Here is a 20,599-nt window from a genome sequence, read left to right on the forward strand (position 1 = left end):
GGTGCAGGTATATTTTGGAAGCTCTAACCAGAAAGGGAAATAGCTCTATGTAAAACCAAACTAAGTTGTGTATTAAATTCTCTTGTAATGTGCATTTTATTTTAAAATATGCTAACTAAGATTTATAAAAGCTTGACAAAAGATCCTTTCCCAACATATTGTCATGGTTAGTAGCCCTCAGCTGCCATAACAGTACAATCTTTAATTGTATGCCACATTTTTGTTATAGGATAAAGCATCTTTACTTAAACTGTTAAAGCACAGTGCATTAAAGAGTTCAGAAAAGATTCATGACTTTTTGCTAGCAAAAACTGCATTTTGTTAGTCAAAAATGAGATACAGATTTATAAACTACATGTCAATGAAAACAGTCAGTCGTATTTTCTTCTAATCCACATGAAAAAAATAATTATCTAGACCACATTTGTGTGAATTTCACATGGCATAACACTATTTACCAAGGTGCAATGGTGGGGTAATAAATTCAAGTTACACTCGAAAAAGTGACCGCAACACAAGCTGAGCTTCCAAAGCCAATCCCAAAAGGAGAGCGGAAAGGATCTCCACTCTTCAGGGAGGACGACATTTGGGACAGGGAGAGACTTCACAGAGCAAGGGTGGTGATGGGGTCCACTCAGGACCCCCAATTCAACACACACCAGGTGCTGAGATTTGGAAATTACATAAACGTACGTATAAAGCTCTCACTGGGAACAGTCTCGTAGCTAACACACAGCTCTGCTTCAGTGATTCCCACTGCTACACCGCATCAGAGACAAAGACTCATCAGCTGTTACAACTTTGACACCAGAATTTCCAGTACAACCAATCCGAAAGTTCAAAAGCAGATGAAAACCGTTGCTCCATTCTAAAATGTTTTTCCTAGCAATGGCTTCGACCATCGCAGCACTTCCATTACCACGTTTTTGAAGGGACTTCATAAAATAAAATTCCTAATGCGTATCAGAAAGAAGGGCTATTTGTATTTTATATGGTTTTCTGACTTGAAAATTTGTTTACAGAAGTGATCTCAAAGATTACAAGTCTCAAAATCAGAACAATCTGTAAAACTTTGAACGAACTCCACGGCTTTCCTTAAGGATTAGTTTATAGGCTAGTTTATGCTACCGCAGCCCACTCCATTTCACCCCTTATCTGTTATTTGTGCTAATATTTCATGAATAAATGACACGTTTTGCTTTTTCAAAATGAGTAACTATTTTCAATCCATCTTACACTTCAACCATAATCTGAACAACTCATTTTTATACTTAGGTTTTAACGTTAAATTACTAGAACCACAATTTTTGTAGCAAAAAAAGAAAAAAAAAAAAGGCAAAGCTGACCTTTCTTTTATTAGCCCACAATTTGCTCACCGGTGTTTTCTTAAGCCGCATGAATGGCTTACGTCCGTCGACAACACCCCGCAGCTGGTTATGGTTACGGCCAACAGGACAACGCGCTCATTGAAAACTTTCGCAGACGCTTACCTAATGGGATGTCACGTTACATCTGACGCAGCGAGATGAAATAACTGCGCGCTCATTAGAACACCTCAAAAAGGTCATTTTCAAACGACGGTCACAACGTTTCTGATGTCGTTACCGACAGAACCGGTGCACCAACGTTCACGTACGAACCGGTTTTTAAACAAGCGCCGTTATTACGCCGCTTCCTTCTGCCAGGAGATGTCCTTGAATATACAGAGCTGTCAACATCTTGGAAATAGATGCCCCTAACTACAAAACTCTGGTAAACGTCAGCATTCGATTCGACTACTACTTGCTTCCTCTCTTAATGCTTAATGACTAATTCCTCCGAGATACCCTTAAAAGCCCTAAAATGTTGTCCTTGGGTAGAAACTTTCACTCAGCAATCAATCGGGAGCAAATTAGATGATTGTGTTGAAATGTGCTGCAGTGTTTAAGCTAACAAATGAAGGAAGAAAGGTAGTGTATGGGAACATATGCCACCGCACTGAAGTCGCTAAAAGGGTCTGTTGGAAGAATATTTGGTTTCCAGTGAAGCTAATATGCTGTAAGAAGGGACAGCGATGAAAGAATAGCAAGTCATATGGAAATCCAAATATAGTGACAGACACAATTATTTTCCTAATTGCTAATGAATGCAGTCAAGTGGCTTCAAAAAGCCAAACTTTGCTCGGACTACTTCAGGTTTTGACCTCTGCAGGAGCAAATGCATTTCAAACCCAAGCCCACCAAAATTGATTAACGGCGCCAGCCAAGGCCAGCGTGTAGTTGAAGCTTTTTTCCATCTATCGCATGGCCCCGAGGATAGTTAAATGAACCTTAAAATGGCTACAAACAGCTCAATGACTACACAGACTCCTGCCAATTAGAAATAATTAGGCAGTCATTTTGGTGGTAAGTCTTTTTAAGTGCATACATAATGATGCAATGATGCTTATTAGCGATCTCATATGAGCTGTGCTCAAACAGCCTGGAATAATTATGCAACTATCACAAAGCCTTGCACATCTCTGTACTTCACCTTAATGCATTTAAAAATCCACTTCATTACCTCCAGTAATTAATCCTCCATTAATTGCAGGAAAAGCCCAGTTTACTGTGCTTCGTTTCTAATTATCTTATAAATAGTTATGGTTCTAATTAATGTGTTCATTAAGCTGAATATCTTTCTCAAAGCCACGCTCAGAGCAAAGGTTCCGCTTTTGAGAGAAAAAGCCTAACTAGCCATAAGGTGAGGCCATTTTGGTTGTATTTGCTTTTATTTTAGTATATTCAACCTCCTAATTGGCATTTAAAATCTAATTTGGAAGAACTTCAAGAAGACTATATAGCAGAAAAATAGGAAAGGGATTTTCTTTTTTTTTTTACCCATTCTCCAATCAAGAAGCTCAGAGCTCTAACAGGAAAACTTTGAGCATATCTTTTTGATATAGACTGGTAACAGATTTTCAGTGCTATGCCACAGATTAATTTAAATGCTATTACAATTTAGCTTACCCCTGCGTGTTTCCATATAAAAGCAGCAAAAACTATAGAAGAAAAATAGATATATAACAGTATATGCATAATTTTTAAAAACCCCACCATATTCCTGCTCTTGCCTTTATTTCTAGGATATAAATCAGCAGTACAGGATTATAATAAAATTGAAATCAGTTATTTGAGCTGAGCATAACATAACCCTTTACAGCCAATGAGAGAGTTTCAGTTTGCCTTACTAGGAGCTGATATAATCCTATGAAAACCTCAACTGAAGAATATCTTAAAATAATATTTATGGATAAGGAAACTCCATCTTGAAAGCATATGTTTCACAGTATTTTGGAGGTATGCACATAAAAATTTGCAGAAACAAAGATTCAAAATAAAATATCTACAAAAATACAAACAAAACCTGAAAGTTACAGTTAATATTAAGGTATAGGTATTAACTTCCTATCTCTTCCTAGATTTTAATTTTTAAAAAATATACATTCTTTAAATACATCTCTCTCCAGCTCCATCACGCAAAAACAAATACAAGTTTTCGCATTTTTTCCTTATGCGATCACTTATATTTAACATAACGTATTTTGCTCAGATACTTAAACACCATTTCAACAGTAAAAGGACAAAGACTTTACACATGCTTGAAACGACCCATTTTTTTGGTAATCTTTTCTTCCCATAACATCACACCTTCGTAAAATCTGGAATCACTGAAGCCAAGCGCAGCTTTGCCATTGACAAGGCTATAGTTTGATACCAGTAAAACAATATTGGGACCAGATGAAGAATTTATACGTGTTCTTGCTCTTGCATTTTAGAGAGCCATGGTGCCTTACTCTACCTTGAAAATTGCCTTCAACCTCATCTCAACTGGAAGGACCCAGGCTTGGCCCTTTTTCCTCAACTTGCATTGTCCATACGTGGGCATCTCGGCCTCTTCTCTTGCTCCTCACTAAAAGACGAGGGAGGAGAACATCCTAAAGGATGAGGGCACAGTCAGGAACACATCACCAAATTGTCGCCAAAGTGTCACCTCAACTTTAATCAGCTCAATCTGGCACCAGCTCACTCCCAAAGCACACTTTGGTCATAATATCACCAAAAATCGGCAGCTGCCTATCTGGATCTTGAACTACATTGTGATCTTGACTACTACTGGATCTTGAACAACTGATTTATATGGGATAAAGTTTGGAGAAAGGTACCAAAAATACTGTGTGCAGCAGGTACCGTGGAGAGAGCAATGCCCTGCTGCTGAGCAACGGCTTCAGCCGAAATGTTGGCCAAAAGCAGTCATTAAAGAATCCCAAGGCTTGTATATACAGTCCTGTTATAACCGCTCCTCACATAAATAAAATACCACAGAAGTAATACACACAGATGACTGAGAAGGACTGCGGTAACCAAGCTCTTAATACGTAAGTAAACATGGCAAGGAATCTGCGGAAGAAGCAGTAATCCAGCATTAAAACTCCCATGAAGAAGGAAGTTGAATTAGAGTTGTACGTGGAAGCTTAACTCCGGCACATCCAACTTCAGCATGGCTGACCTAGGTCCATTCAACAAAATTCAGGCTGAATTTCTGAAACACATGGGGTTGACAGCTCCTTGTATTCCACCATCACAGGGTAACTGTTACTCTTGCTAGGGTTTCTTACATTCTGAAGAGTCCCATAGAGAAGATATAATAAACCACTTTTTTTGCAGAGATACATGGGTTTTGCTTGTATGTTTTCCAACTAGATTCTGTTACTGTTGTATATTATTAAAATTGGAAAGAATGAAAGATGGGAATAAAGTAAACAGCAAAATGTTCCTCCTAAATTCTACAGCTTTGTGTTTCACATTTTGATAATCACATTCTAGAAACAGCAGCAATTGACACAGAAAACAATGCTGGTCTGATATTACCAATGCATCTTTAAGACCTCTGCTGTACGTTGGTTTGCGTAGCTGCCTCCAGAAACATGAGCTCTGCAGCAAAAAAATACCAGTTTCTATTTCATGGCCAGAGCTTTGGTAGCAGAGAAAAAGAGGATGGAAAAAAACCTGAAAATACTTAGTAATTTAGAATGTAGACACATCAAAATCAAAAAGCCAATTTTCCACTAAGAGGAATAATATTCTTCTTCTCGAGTATCTTTTCCCAAACAGAAAACTGAAGTGTAAAAGAAAACCTAAAAAAACCCCTAACCTGCAAATACAACCTTTCCCAAAGGGAGAAATAAAAGGTTTTAGAAGAATAAGAAGCTATACTTAAAACATATTCTGTGTACATAACACCTGGACTGCCTGAGAAAATACAAAGTTTACAAGTAATTAGAGTCAATACTTCGCTCTAAATGAACAGCACTTATGCATTCATCTCTTTTTTTTAAGGCCTTTTTTGTCATACACCAATGAGAGGCTTCAAAGTGACTGTCACCAGCAGCTATCTGCCCTTATTGATAACTTAAGGGCCTTTGGCGTTGCCTTATGAAGTTTAATTTCCCAAAGTGGTCAATTAGATCTCAGTCATGTGCTCATTGGTGGGTTATTGCTCTAGGATATCTTCCGTGCTATCGTTTCACCTCTCTATTTTTTCCAGTACAGTCATGTAGACAAACTGTTAATTTCCTTCTGAAACATGATGGTTATTATAGCTAAAAAATATTTTTTAGTGACTGTTCATGATACAACCCTTACTGCAACAAGGTCCTACATAAAAATTGCAGGTTTTATAGAGTTATTGCAGGGAAAAAAGACGAAAAGTGATCTGATGTTACCATCCACAGAAAAACTAAGGATCACATGAGCAAACTCAGTAATCTGAATTTCACTTGTTCTTCCCTGCCCCAAGACTTTACTTGAAGTTAAATGCAAGAAATACTATGATATCTTAATTAAATACACATTCTAATGGACCAAAGACTCCAAACTTACCCTTCCCCAGCAGTAAGAAGAGAGACGAGCAGACGCACAGAAAGAGCCATGTTTGTGCCCTCTCCCCTGTAGCTATCTCATTGCTCTGAATCAACACTGCTGTTGTTACCCAAACTTCACTTCCTAATCCCTCCCATCTCCTTCCCAGCAGACAGTAACGCTCACGTTGTCTCATGGCTGTAGGACGGGCAATTCAGAAAACCTTCACCATCTTCCCTAGTCCCAGAAGAGCCAACATCACCCGTGTTAGTGCTCACTCCCAGAGGGAAGAACTCTGCTCCTCAAATGAAGCCAACTTCAGCTTCGATCCATGCATCTGCATCATATTTCAATTTAGTCTTTCTTCACAACATGCTTAAAAATCAGTCTTTGTCCATGCAGTTCATCGCATTGGTGTGATGAGCTTTGCCTGCTACTTGAGCCATTCCTTTTTTTATTTTATTTAATTACTCTTTCCTCTACCTCCTCCTGCTCCTCCATAAACTCCCAGTCTAAGTTGCAAGGCCACTCACAGTTTAGCTCTTGGTTCATCTGCCATTAACTCTTCCACCTGACATTGCTGCTGACAGTAATATCTACCCCTAAATGTGCATCTTCCTCTCGCCTAAAAACTTTTATTTTCTTTTCAAGCCAATGCTGTTCTAGAAAATTCTTCCTGAAGTTGCTCATAACTAAAACTCCATGCTGTAACTTAGCAGAAGCCATCCACTAGTGCGTGCTCACCAGAACAGACAGACGCAGCCTGTAACTATAAGAAAGTTTTGGACACAAAGTGGTATAGACGATGTCTTGCTCCAAAACTTGTTATCAGCTGCAAGACCTGATAGGCCAGGTGTTTAATTTGGAAAGGCTCTAACACATTAATACAACCACACTAAGATAACACGATCTATGGAAAAGAGAGACTAACTGAAGACAGACCCATTCCTGTTCACCATACCAAGTAACGCAAATACAAAAGCACTCAAAAATAAAACTGTTTATGTCTTTGAAAAGTCTTACAAACAACATTCCACTGTGCAGTACTGACTCTTCACTAAAATACTTGCTAATAACAGTTTGGATTTCTTTTAAAGATATTAAAAAGGAAATTCTCAAAGGAAAAAACAAAACAACAAACAAACAAAAAACCCTCTTTCAAAAGCCGAGTGGCTTTTGCCAGTCCTAAAAACTGAAGCCTGCAAAAAGCTCAAGATCTTCCCTGTTCAGTGGCACTATAAAGATCACAGGTAAACAACTGATACACAGCGAGGATTTACAGCTTTTTCGAGCCATTAATTAGTGTCTGAAAGAAGCTAAGACCTTTTTAAGAACAGATCACACCCAATGACAAGAAACCCTCACTTCAGGTCGAGCGTTGTCCAGTACTGTATGTGTGTTTGGAGCAGCAGTGCCGCAAACGCCTCTAGAAGGGGGTGGTGGGGAATTCTTTTTGCACTTCTCTGCATAACTAGAAGACCTTATTTTTAAATATTACAAACTCTAAGTGCTAAACACACAGAATTCTGGCAAGCTATGAAGGTTGAACGGAACTTAATTCCAGTTTACATTGCTAGGATAATGGCAGCTTCAGCCAACAAGCTGCTTTTTCATCCCAAAACCCAAGTCAGTTCCAAAGCCATCCACAAGAAGCAGGTCGTGCTGCCACTGCACTGCAATAAGATGCATGCATTTCAATATTAAATCAATTAGACTACAAAAATGGTAAAAAAATAAGATGTAACCATGTACCCCCATGGAAAATAAAAACAACCAAAAGATCAACCCCCCAAAACCCCGACCACACTGATCTAACACTTCCTTCACTGACAGCCCAAAAGCATCGATTTTACAACCAGGATTAATTTACACAAGGTATTTTCTCTTCTTAGGTAGGTATAGGTGTTCTAGCTGTTACTGTGTCAATCTTTAAGTTGAACTGAAGATATATTTCAAGATATTTCATGTTTAACGTAAAGGGAAAAGCCAAAAATACCTAGCAGACAATAGACAAACTTGCATATTTAAAGGCAATTATAGGGAAATACTCTATAATCACAAAATTATACAAAATCATGGAATGAAGGTTAACATCTTTTGGTTAATTCTATTTAAAGCTACATTAATTAGAAGATCAGCGTTACAAGTTCTGATGTAAATAAGTATTTTCGTATACCATTAACTCGCAGAACAACTGCAGGAAAAACTCAAAAAATATTAACGAGACTCTATCCACACAGAAATTATATGAAATCTGAGTTTCTCCATTTCAGAGAAGCATAATATTCTAATAAGAACTATCCTAATCTTCACCCAGCAATAATTTCAAGATGATATTATTATTCTCATTTCCTTGAATAATATCCATACTCCAGGGCCATTTTCCTCCTCATATTCAATATCATGCATGCTGGTATCAAGATTCCTTTCTTCATATCCTGTCACGGTATCAATCACTGCCTCCTGTCCACTCAATCCGGTTTTGATTTATCAGCCGCCGTCTTTCTGGACTCCATAACTCGACCCAAACCATTTTAGCGAGACATTGACAAATAGCAGCGGGTATCGCATCAACCTGTTCCACTTAGGAAACTAAGGACCAGTAACGGTGACATCTCCGCATAAGTACGCCACTCGATTCCCCAGCCTGATGTATATTAATGAGGAGACGGTATTCGAAATGCTTCTTCCACATCAGCATCTAATATGATCAAATTAGGAAATGGGATGATTTATTAAATTTCGCAGAGCTGAAATATTTCTTGATATCACTCTCCGTGTGGTTTCAGAAAGTGAGCTGTTGCTTTCAATTTTTCTGCCGAGGATGTGCCTGCGTTTCACAGAGGAATTATTGTCTTTAAAAAGATTGCAAGGAGGCAAAATGTTATTAAGCAAATGCTCAGTAAAACAAACTAAATCGGTTTTAAAATTCCTAATTTAATGTAAATCTTGGTTGCTTTGCTGAAATTCAGTTTGTGATCTTATTAAGTCATATTTGCATTGTACTATATTGCTGTAGGACAGCTTTAAATTTATAGCATTACTAGGAAGCCCCACATTTTTGACTCTAAAAAATGCGTCTAAAATGAAATAGTTATAATATGCACAAGTTTTCTTATCTTCTAGAATGAAGTACAAAAATACCATTTGACGCTACAAACAATGCCGACTCAAAATCTTTTTAAAACGCATCATTGTAAAAATCTAACTTTCCAAATTAAAACTTGGTGTTTCAGTATTTTACATGGTTGGAGCTCTGTAAATCATTCATTCAAATAAAACACCTACGTTAGAGAAGTTATTAAAAACTTCCATTACAGATACACAACTTTTACCAACACTTTGGCTACCTTGAAAAATCAAACTATCTTAATTTGATGGGGGACTGTGGGGAGAAAAGGCATTACAGGATACAGAGCTTGTGACATCTGCAGGACTTACATAAAAACCAAATCCAGTCATTTAAAGCTACCATGTAATGGATCTTAACTTCCAACGTGAAACTGGTTTTCTAGTGTCAGTCCCACTCCCATTGGGGAAAGAAATTAAAAATAAAAAACCGCCAGCTGCTGCAGTCCCCGTGGTGGTACTCTGAGGTACATCAATGCATTAAATAAATACAAGTAGCACAGAGATGATAGCACTCTAGAGCTGTTGTATCTCATATTGCAGATTTCAGGTGGGTCAGGAGATTTTGCTCCCTGCCACGGGCAATTGTGAGGTCAGAGATGAACACGGATGCGCTAGTGGGTAACACGCTCTTTACTGCACTAACACAAGGTGGCTGCCCAAGTTACTTCTGCTCATCTATTAGTTAGCTCAAATAAGTGTTTTCTTCAGCACCCACCTCTAAAAGTCATAGGCAAATAAGCTGCCCTACCCCAATCAAAAAATCAATTACAGATGCCCAATTCTTAAGAAAATTCCACTACGGTGCTACAAATACCAACACTTCCTATGACAAATATTGTCTCTGCATTTAACAGCCTTGAAAGGATTTCTCTTGTTTGACTGCTTTTTAAATTCATTTCAACTTCTGCTATCCACCACCTCCAGCAGCAAGGGCTTCCACAGCTTCACTCTGCAATGTAGAAAACCCATCTCCTTTTGTTCGACCAGGGTCTGCCACCAGCTGACTTCACGCCTGACATCGGAGGAGACAGAAAACGCTCATTTCTTAACCACCTTTTCATGCCATTCATTTTCTAATATTTTTTTTATACCCTTCCATCACATTCCTTCTATCCCCTGTGATCTCTTTTCAAGCCTGAAGAATCGTAACATGTTGAGTCCTCTTAAAAAAGCTGCTCATCCCTTCCATTGAGTGCACAAGACACATTTTGGGATAGCAAAAAAAGCAACTATTCGGTATTTGTGCCACTGCCTCCACGCTAGCAAACAGGGAAAACTCAAGCCTCCAGCAGCAGCTTTCTGCAACCCATTTAACTCTTCTCCAGAAATGAGATTAATCCGTGGCTTCTCAGTGTAACATTACAGCAGAGAGCAGACTTGGAAAAAACGACAGTGAAGGATTCAGTGTGTCCTGTTGGGTTTAGTTCTATGCTTTTAACATTTCAGTTTTGTGCTTTTAACATGCCAAAAGACTGTTCTGTTCTAATGTAAGATGTTATTTATAAATATTTTCCCTGAAGAACCATGTCTATGAATAGTAATAGCATTTAAAGTGACCTGCAGCTATCCCTTCGTAGCTATAGTACTGAAAAGCCAGTATATTTTATTCACAGTATTTCCTAGCACAAAATGAAATATAGTCATGTTTTTAAAGTTCTTAGCTGCATAATTTCCATATACTGCAATGACAATTAACAGCAGTAAACCCCTTGGAAAAGATGACCATTAGACTATGTCTAATGAGATCTGTAATTTATACTTGTTACAATAAAGCCAACATCTTTAAATCAGGTTTACCATATTTCCTAATGCTGACTATCAGACACACTGAAAAAACACCTTCATTTTCACCTTATCCTTTTGACATTTCATTTAAAACTGATTTTGCTATAAAAACAGTGGATTTTTCAGGATTTCTACACACAGCTCAGTGGCTTATCCAGGGTCTCTAGCTCAGATGCAAGTATAGGCACAGAGAGATCACACAGTTTAAATATCCAAATTGCTGCTACAAAGGCACTGTAGCAATAAGTGTCCAGGCTACAACTGCTGTCACAAACAGCTGTGAGTAAGTCAGGAGAGAATATAAATATGAGGAAGTGAAATGTTCACATCTTACAACAATTTTTCCAATAAGCAACAGCTTTACCTATCCGGTAAATGAAGATAACACGTTTTACTAAATTCTTGGTGCAGGTACACAAAATGACCTGGCTGAAGATCTGTAAACACGTACTAAAAAAGCTTGGATCTGCTCGATACACTCAATAATCAATGTAAATTCAATAGAAAATGCTAACAGTAATTCTGATATCCAGGGATAAACTTTATTTAAAGTTTTTCATTGAACAGTTCACACACACGCACACAACTTGAGCTTCATTTAATTCCAAAAATCTGAAGCAAATTTTATAACACAATTTGCAACATCTGATTAAGATTTAAACATTTACATTACACCTACTGTTGAAAATATCCATTTGCCACGATCCAATTTATCAAAAATGTCAGCACCATAGATATCTTTAAATAGTAAAAAAAAAATTGAATCACTAAATCCTCATCTCTTTCCAAGGAAAATGCAGACGACAAAACAACAGTTTAGTCTGGTCTTCAGGGAGCCAATGGTTTGCATAGGAGTTACGGAAACCAGGAAGCAAAAAAAAAATCCACAAGAAGCTTTCAGATGATAGCAGTTAAACCAAGGTGACTTTATTAATGTTTTTTGCACTTGGTCAAATGCAAAATATATCACTTATCCTCAAATTTAAACGTTTAGTGCCTCAAAAGCACAGCATAGAGATTTCAGATTAGGAAAAGTTTCAAGTGACATAGTTTAGACAAGCACTTGCAACCATTTTTTCAAGTCTATTCCAAACTCAGTAACTATATGGAGATTTTAAATGAATGCTTTTTACAGTAGAAATAATAATTCTTTTTCCCAGAAAAGAGTCTTACCTTCTTGTTCTACTTTTGGATCTCGATCTTTGAGACCTGTAGGATTTGCCTCTGCCCCTCGATCGGCTACGGCTGCGTTTTCTTCTGGAACCATAGGAAGAGCTACTGCTCGATCTGTGTCTGCGTCTGAAACAAAGCCATGCTGTTAGTGTATGCTGCTGCTTCTAAAAAACCCAACAGGAACAAAAAAAAGTAACAGTTTACTTCAAAAGGACACAAAAACCTGTGTTTTTTCTATTACAACTTGCTATAGAAGCCACAAATACCACTATTACAGTGCAGTAAGTAATGCACATACACGTGGGCAATGCCTGTATTTAAGAGCTCCCATTCTAAAATAGACATCTCGGGAGAGGAAAAGGAAAGAGACGCAGAAGTTATCCCATTTGCTCCAAATCTCACAATTCCTCAAGGGCAAAGCCAGGAGCACAACCCAGCTCTCAGTGGTTTTTAGTCCCACAGACCCCTCATTGGAACTCACTGCCTCCGGCTCAAATCTAAGGCTGAAATATTTCAGAAGAAACAGATGAAGAAACATTTCGACCTACATTCTCAGCAGGATTTACACATAAACACACCCTATGGGATAAGGACTACAACTCCAGTGCTAAAAATGCGACTCATAAAATGTTAAATTCTGCATTGCCACTCTATACAATTATTTCTACTACATACATACATAAAATGTAAACATAAAAATGTATTTTAAATTATGTACACCTGAAAATATTTTCTGCATCTCTCTATAAACTTACAGATTTGTCATCTCAACACTCATAACATGCAATCTTTGATCTGCTCTGATGTAGACAGATACTCTTTGGGAAAAAAAAAAGCACTATTAGTAACCAAATACTCAGTATTTATTCCATTTGAGCTTGGAAATTTTCTCCTGAGTTCAGTCAGGAGTCAGAATGGTACTCCCCTTCCCTCTCCCTCCCTAACCTCTCCATTGCATTTATTCAAAGAATAAACTCTTATACGCATAGGAGAAAGGTGAAAGAATACAGACTAAATACATAAATTAAACCAACTCAGCCAAAAACTGGTGGGAGGGCCACCCTCCAAGTCTTCATCTTTTTTAAAAGGTGGTAGATTAGGTACAAGTAATGCTGCAGGAACCCAACTGGAAAGGATCTATAGGGTCTGGAAAGGATCTAAACTACTAAAGAGCAGGTCTTCACCTGAGAAAGAAATGCAGTGCTCCTGCTAAATGAAGATGAAGAACAGTAATCTCAGAGGTTGCTGGTTTTAATTTTTAAGGGTCATGGATCAATCCAGCAGCACCTCAGCATGTAATAGTGACTGCACTGCCAGGAGCAAATGCCATCAACTAAGGGCAAAACCAAGGTGCACGCCAGATCCTAAAAGCAGCCACTTTGGTCTTTTCTGGATTCAACTGAAGTCGACTGGTCTCTGTCCAGACTCTAATCTCCCTTCGAGCTCTGGTTTTATCTGTGTGATAGCCATGCCTGCACTGGACTAAAGAGATTCACAAAGCTGCGTGTCATCAGCATCCTGCTGGCATCGAAGCCCAAGTCATCTCGCTGTGTCCCCTAAGGGCTGCATGTCGATGCTAAGCAGGAACAGAAGAAAGAGGGGATGGAAAGAAACAAATAAGAAACTCCCCCCAACATGCCAAATTGCCTCTCCTTGATATTCTTTTCTGTCAGCTCAAGAAAGGGTTTACAGGAACGCTTTCTGATGTATTTATGGTGCAGCTGGACATAAGAAGGATTTACCAGCTCCACTTATTAATACATTGCTCACCACCTCTTCAGGTGGACTCCAGGATCCCTTCAGGTCAGGCTCACTACTGTATTCTGCATACATAAAAAATAGCAGGAATAATGGTGAAAACAAGCTGCTGCAGCAAATTTATAGACCTATTGTAAAATAACTCTAAGTATTTCTATAGAGAAAGTCTACTTTGTTGTATGGATCCCTTCAAGTCAGGCTGAGACACAAACAGGATATCCAAAAAAGTCAGGTACTGAAAGGGGCCTCTGATGAAGCAAATATAATGTTAGGTCAAGAAAAATTTCATAGATATAACCACATGATCTGTATTGTAAACACTTGGCTCACTACTGTATTCTGCATACATAAAAAATAGCAGGAATAATGGTGAAAACAAGCTGCTGCAGCAAATTTATAGACCTATTGTAAAATAACTCTAAGTATTTCTATAGAGAAAGTCTACTTTGTTGTATGGAAAAATCTACTTTGATTACTACAACAGAAAAAGAATCACACAAAATAGTCTGTAAGCAGTTGAATGAAACTGCTTTTCCAATGGGCACTAATACATGAACTGCTATAATTCAAACAAAGAGATTAGAAATTCATTATTTAGGAGGAGGAGAAAGGAAAAGTTATTTTAGCTGGTTGGGTTTTGTTTGTTTTAATGAAGAAGTTACCTTTGGATCTGCATATACCCTGGTTTTGTATTCGTGACAGTGGAAGATGTTTTGGGTTTTTTGGTGGTGGTGGTTGTGGGTTTTAACTTCACTAGAAACATTTCCACATCTTCCAAAACTCAGAGCAAACTTCGCTACAAAATTCCAACCTAGAACTGACCACACACTGCATTCAGACACCTCTGGCTTTGTACCATAACAGGGAAAAATCCAATTTGTAAACAATTGCAACAGAGAGTAAATGACTTCAAACGCACCTTTTTTCATAGGAATGAGAACGAGACTGGAGCTCTCGAGACCGCGACCGTGACCTTGATTTCCTTCCAGACTTCTTACGGCTGTACGTTCTGCTGTCCGAGGAGCTGCTTGAAGACGACCGCCTGCGATGTTTCTTTTTCCTTCTGCTTCTGTTCTCCTCTTCTGTGTCTGAGGAGCGACGTCCCATTTTTAAACTGCATCAAAACACAAATTCTAAACTGTGACAAAGCCTTGGTTCTAGAGAACACTGTTATGATACATATAAGTACACGTAATGTCTATGCTTATATAAACAAACATATGATTATACCATTTTAAGTTACAATGCGAGTAGAAATTTGGTTTGTATGCAAAAGTAAATCAAGGTTTAAATATAAGACATCAACAAATCCATGGTAGGAAGAAACATGAAATTTACAATGTCAGTAAACTTGAAATTATTATTATATTATTATTATTATTATTTGAATTATTATTATTTGAATTATTATTGTTGTAAACTTTTGCAAAAGATTTTTCACACCCATTTAAACACACTTAAATGCACTGATTAAATCATTTACATATCAGAACCTATTTTAACTTATTTTTACATTTGTGCCTTAGATATTAATTTTTCAGAAATGTGAGGAGCAATGTATAAGATACTTCTGATGTGTGATATTTCACTTCAAGATGCTAGGCAGTCAGTAGTACAGCATCTTTAATGTTTAATTTACAGTTATAAATGAAGATCCATAGGACTGACACAATCAACAGAACACAGTCGATTGATTTCAGTTACTGCTGTGACTCACTTCATGTGTTTGTAGATCGGGCAATTAAAACAATGCATGCTTTTGGCCTACTTGTTATAACTAAAATACGCATTGAGGAAAAAAAAATCCAGAAAGATATTTTAAAATTCATTTAAACCAGCATTAGGTTGATTCTGGTACTCAGTTTAGATCCACTCAATTTTAAATTCGTTCATTCCAAAAATCAGACCTACAAATACTGAACTTCAGAAATGTTTCTCGATTGCCAACATGTTCACTTGGACACGGTACACAGATTTTGGTATCAGATTTGAGAAAAATGGGGCGTGGAGAAGCCTGCCATTCATTTAATTGCTGCAAAGTTTATAATCTTCATTAGGAATCCCCAAAATATCAGTTTCATTGCTTCCCAATTAAAGAATTATTGTATTTCTTGACTTTTCAGGCTGCAGAAAGTATATAAAGCTTTAAAACTATTGCTCTGTCCCAGCAGCATCAGCCCTATCCACCCAAGGCTTCAAGACCCCACTTCAGCCCATGGCAGCCCCAGAACAAACCCTGATTTCAGGGCTCCCCAGTTCCTTCTGCACTGGGAAAACAGGAACTCATTACTCTTCCCATACACATCACAGCCACATCATGGGTATATCTTGCCACAGTATCACCTGTCTTTAACCAACACTGAAATATCACAGGTCCTCATATTTCTAGCATAAATAGGTTAAACCCTGTTCATTTTCCCAGACAGAGAAACAGAGGCTGGAAACAGAACAGAAGAGAAATTCACCATTAAATAATTTTCTGCTTAAATTCATGAAAGGCTTACATGCAAATCCAAGCCTTTAGTAGGCTAGGCCTTTTGGTCAAAATGCATGACCTAAAAGAAATAAATCCATTTTTAAAAGTGCCAGACCACAGGAGCTGGGGCGAGGAAGCTCCAGCAAGCACAAGAGGCCAAGGGACGTCCTCCTGGAAGAGGCCAAGTTCTGGGACTTCAAGGAGTTTCCATATTTTATCCAACAGTTGTTCAATGCAAAATACAAGACAGTCCCTTCAGCATCTGGATTTTCTTGGACATTCACGACGGTCCACTCACTGCCGCAGTCAAAACCGTAGCTACACAAACTTATTCCTATGTAGACAAATCCCCGTGGGTTGCAGACGGCTCTTTGGAGCTATCAGTTCCTCTCCTGCAGCCAGGAGTGCCTCCAAATCAGTCACTACCGGGCTCTGCTGCAGTAAATCCCTCTATATGTGGGCTTCACTTCTCAATAGTTGCTGTTTTCAGCACTTTAGAATTGCTTCTTCTGCTAACAGTCGAAACAAAGCGCCTTTGAAATATTCAACTTAAAACAGCAAATCTCCACGCAGCAGAATTTTAGGACTATGAGCTGCTATGCAACAGAATTTCACTTAAGTTCTTTCTACCATCTTACTAAAGTTATTCTGCACAGATCTGGAAAAAGAGAGGCAGTACTTTACAGCAGTACTTTACAGCCTGTTTTATCGCCATCTTACTAAAGTTATTCTGCACAGATTTGGAAAAAGAGAGGCAGTGCTTTACAGCAGTACTTTACAGCCTGTTTTATCTCATTTAAGGAACTATGACTTTAATTTCCAATTCTGTAGAGGAATGCCCATTTATATCAACACACCATCTTGTGCAGTCATTTTATTGTTTTTTTACCTCTCGCAGTAAAAGATTTACAGAGCTCCAAGGCACTAACAGTTATTGAACAGTAAAATAAAGCTCTTCAAATATATCCTGATAGAACAATCTTCAAATGAACACGAACCTGAATCTCAAACTTAAAATAAGCAGAACTGCTCAGAATGATGAAACTGAAATGAAATGATAAACGCATTTTAAGTTAAAAGCTCGCAGACCACAGCTCATGACAGCAAGATTAATGAAGAGACCAGAGAAACGAAGAGCACAGAAGACATTTCTGTCGAGGTATTCGCCTCTTGACGTGGATATCAGTATGAGCTGGAACATTACACTTCAACATAGATATCGTCTGTTGTTTAGCTTCCTCTTTTTGCCATCAGCTTTCTTCCCTATTTGGACATGTAACTGGATTAAGCAGCATATAAAGCTAGTGAAATATACTATGGAAATTGCAGTTTTGTGTCTTTGGGACCAAAGATGAACCACAAGTTGTAGGTCCTTCTCTGCTACCAGGTAAGCACCACTGCATATGTGAGGAACACCTCGACTTCTGCTTCAGCAGTGCTCCATACACCATTGCCACAAACACGACTGGATAACAGCAGCTACAGATCGCAGAGGAGAACTAAGATCACTCGGGGAACCTGATTTAGCAAAATAACAAGGAGGGGAAGAAAAGGCAAACAGAAAAAATTAAGACTCATGACACGGCATCAGATGCTAAATCTCATGGGGTTTTCCTACCTGCCTGCTTGCATACAAAGTCTGTAGATTCACCACAGAGACTTGCACCAGAGTGACATAAGAAAATTCACCCTTATAGCTGTGGGGAATCCCATTTTTAAGGCTCCTTACCCTTACATCTCAGGCAGAAGCATTAAGCCATACGTGTCTGCAACAGGAGATACGCTTCTGCCAACACCCTTTTATGTGTAGGTGCTGTGGAAGATGTGGCTCTCAATGCCTGGTGAGACACAGGAGGCTTTTATGCTGACTATGGAGCAATACTGGGCAAAGGAGGAGGAAGAAGAAGAAGAGGAAAAGGCATATTAACAAGCACCAACAGCAAATTAATGGTTTCAGATGAACTCAGAACCTGGGTTACATCCCAGGCATCTGTGGGGAGACAACCTCCTGACCATCGCATCCGTGAGGCTCATTCTTCCCCATCACCCAGCCCCAATTTCCTACCTGCATGGTTTGCATCCACTCATAGCATATACCCTCACCCACTTCCGAATTTAGATAAAACAGCAAAGGAACAGCGAGAATTCAGAAGATGGTGTCTCAAGTTATGAGGACTCATAGCAGCTCCATGGAAACGCATGCTGAAGCCTGAGCTGGACCATAACATCATCAAATTAATCGGCTACTTCTGTATTTTCGAAGGCTCTACTGAATGTCTGTGAACTTCAGCATTTTGAAGGCTTGCAATTTGAAGTTGAAGAGCTTTTCAATAGGATAACTAACAGCTGGACCTGATAAATTTTAAGTGCCCTTTCTGGAGCACAGGCATGTTAGAGTTGGGTCGTCAGAAGCTGGCACAGGCTGCCCAGGGAGGTGGTGGAGTCACCATCCCTGGATGTGTTTAAGGAGTGGGTAGATGAGGTACTTAAGGATATGGTTTAGGGGGTAGACAGGAACAGTTGGACATGATGATCTCAGAGGGCTTTTCCAACCGAGCGATTCAGTGATTCTGTGAGTATCTAAAAGACAAAGGTGTCCAAGCCTTTGGGTTTTAAATAGTTAATTTTTGTTTAAGCCTTGTTTCTGAAAACCAATGCTGCAACACTTTGGTCGAAATGAAAACAAAATGCACACTCTGCCAAGAGAAACACCAACATCCAAAATTTCACATGAACTGTTTACATTTGGCAAAGTTATAAACAGCGCTATCAAGCTCACTGCAAACAACCAAATAACCTCCCACCCTGAATTTAAAAACAGGATGACAGGAAACAAACAGACTTCTCTAGAAAAAACAACGCAAAGAGAGTAAAGCACACTTTAAAATGTAGTAACAAGTATACACTTATGGATCTGACCTTGTTCAATCTTGTTTCAGAGATGTTAGAATTATTTCAAGTGCACAATACATATTTGCAAACATGAGTTTCAAATTATTACTGTATTTACGGTAGATTGTAAGAAAATAATACTGTTTGGTTGGTTTTAATCAAAAGCTGTTATCCTGTAAACATTACTGCAGCAGACTGCATCTCCAGCCCAGCATCCAATTAAACAACACAGTCTTTAGTTACCTTAATCAGCCAAAAAGCGAAGACGACAAAGTAACCTCCACATTTGCTCAGCATCAAATCCAAACAAGTTATGTTTGCTGGTTACTAAGAAACTCTGATTATAACTGACTTCCAATCATCACCAACCACCTGCACTGTTAATGTACCGTCTCTAGAAACAAGATCATTTAAGAAATTATAACTGATTAGAAGGGCATTGCTGGAAAATACACTGCAAGTCCTCGACGAGACCTTGCAGGCTAATAAGTAGGAGTCGCAGTGTTAGTTATGGCAACGCTGCTCCTCCAAAAAAGGGAAACCACAAACAGGCAGAGGGTAGGTGTCTCTCTCAGACAGCTTGTGTGTGTGTACAGGCCAAAGATTGTCTTTGCATCCACCTCCAAGACTGCAGCTGTGTGGAAACGGTCCCTGCACTACTCTTCAGAAAAACTGCTCTCAGTAGAGAAAGAGATTTGATTAGAAAAGATAATGAGGTGGCTGTTCTTATCAGGGCAGCAATCTGAATTACTGATGCTGATTTTACATACCTATCCAGTATGTATCCCTATCCTATTTCCACATCACTATCGGGGAACACCTGAACTGTATCTACCAAGACAGCTGCCATGACTGACCACCTCAGAAAAAAGCCTGGAGATCAAGCAATCACAGGAATTTGGTTACTTTCTTGCAGCCTCTCCCATAGGAACAAGACTCCACAGACACCAGACATAGCACAACGCTGTCTTCTGGGTACTTACAGGATGGCCTCTTTGACAATCACATCAACAGGATTTTTCAGAATCATTAATTCTGAACTGGAATAAAGTTTGCCTCAATTCAAAATCATGAATGAGCAATTTATAGTAACAGTATTCCTCAATCTGGCTTCAAACCTGTTGATTTCAAAATTAAGTGTAGGAAAAACCAGGCTCAAGAAGATGTTTGAAGAGAGCTGAACCAAGGCCCCAGACCCTGGTATGGTGCTCATCTACAGTCCTGACCTCCACAAGCCATCTTTTGCTCAATAATTCTTAATTCTACAAACTGTTCTTCCACCTCATCACCACATTTTCCATTTTTAAAGGCAATGAGAACTATGAAAAATCCTATATTAGATCATTAAGGGCATTAATTAACCAGCATTTCCTCCAAGTAACCAACTTCCAGAAGAAGCTTACAGATCAACTAAGTGTATCTGAACTTTCTGATGCAGCTTTTAGTATTTCTTTTAAATCAGCTTGCAAATGTCTTCCTCACTCCTAGGGTAAAGGATCCTGCT

At 38.7% G+C, this 20,599-nt stretch overlaps 1 long non-coding RNA gene across 1 annotated transcript in view; it reads right to left on the bottom strand.

Annotated features, from left to right (window-relative positions):
* Positions 1-14,835, bottom strand: part of LOC104542825 — a 27,655-nt gene extending 12,820 nt beyond the window's left edge. Inside the window, exons 1-2 of the long non-coding RNA XR_728154.1 lie at positions 14,647-14,835; positions 11,970-12,095 (exon numbers count right to left, since the gene is read on the bottom strand). This is a non-coding gene — a long non-coding RNA (uncharacterized LOC104542825). The remainder of the gene's footprint in view (positions 1-11,969; positions 12,096-14,646) is intronic.
* Positions 14,836-20,599: the final 5,764 nt, after the last annotated feature.

Source organism: Mesitornis unicolor, unplaced genomic scaffold (assembly GCF_000695765.1).
Source record: "Mesitornis unicolor isolate BGI_N332 unplaced genomic scaffold, ASM69576v1 scaffold6606, whole genome shotgun sequence".
Classification (NCBI taxonomy): domain Eukaryota; kingdom Metazoa; phylum Chordata; class Aves; order Mesitornithiformes; family Mesitornithidae; genus Mesitornis; species Mesitornis unicolor.